Genomic DNA, 1,019 nt, shown 5'->3' on the forward strand with positions numbered 1-1,019 from the left:
GAAAGAAGGGGCAGGTGGTCCCAGGCAGGAGAGCAGGTGGAGTGGAGACAGAACAGAGGCCTGCAAGCTGGGTGTGAGCAGAAGCTACTTCCTACACTGGTGTCAGCCCCACGTGGATGGAGGGTACCTGAATGGTCCCATGGCTCTGCCGTGGTCGCACATGGAAGTTCCCGTGCCAAATGCTCACTTGTTCCCAGGTGAACATAGTTTGGTGGCAAGCCCTGCTGGGCTGCAGCTCCTCCTCCTGCCCCACAGCTGCTGTTTGGGGCCCTGTTGAGGGGAGCGCAGTGTCTCTGGATGAGGCAGGCTGGGAGTGGCTGAGTTTAGAAAGGGTCCCAAGGGGGTTTTCTGGCCACACTGAGAAAGAAGCAGCCAAGAAGGGCACCTAGGAGCCTGTGGAGGCAAGGGGCTGCCAGGGCCTTGTTGCATGGAAAAGGGGTGGTAAGGATGGCTGTTGAAGGAGACAGACCATTACTATCCTGAATGGAGTGAATTGGTTGGGCAACTTTGCTGGGCATATGCAGATTTTGACAGTACTTTCAGGGACAACATAAATTATGGGGAAGGAAACCAAAGGGAATCTAATTACCTGGCAACTGAACAACATGTTCCTTATATTATATAGGGCCATACTGGATCAGATTTGGAGTATGCCTAGACAGTATTCTGTCCTGCACGGGGGTGAACACCAGATGCTTCCTCACAAAGAATTAGAAACCCCATAATGCCCAGCTGTACAATCATAAATCCCGAAAGCAGAACCCGCCCTTACTGCTGCCCTGGGACATGAGGGTTAATGTCACTAAAAACAAAGCTTTTCATCCTGTCTTGGGTATCCCAGGGTTCCTCTCATTCCAAAACTGTGTATTGCTTTTCTGGATCTAATTAAACTCTCTGCCTTGCTGACCCCTTGGCGTCATGAACCCTGCTTTAGATTAATCAATTATTGTGGAAAAATATGTGTCTCCTTCTTTCAGTTGAATGTACCGGTCACATTGATCCCCCCTATATTATAAGAA

General features: G+C 50.0%; 1 long non-coding RNA gene across 1 annotated transcript in view; it reads left to right on the top strand.

The window, feature by feature from the left end:
- Nucleotides 1–1,019, top strand: part of LOC109316245 — a 10,266-nt gene that overhangs the window by 1,609 nt on the left and 7,638 nt on the right. The gene's annotated exons all lie outside the window — the stretch shown is intronic.

The sequence above is a fragment of the Crocodylus porosus genome, unplaced genomic scaffold (assembly GCF_001723895.1).
Source record: "Crocodylus porosus isolate Cpor-Errol unplaced genomic scaffold, CroPor_comp1, whole genome shotgun sequence".
NCBI classification, from domain to species: Eukaryota; Metazoa; Chordata; order Crocodylia; family Crocodylidae; genus Crocodylus; species Crocodylus porosus.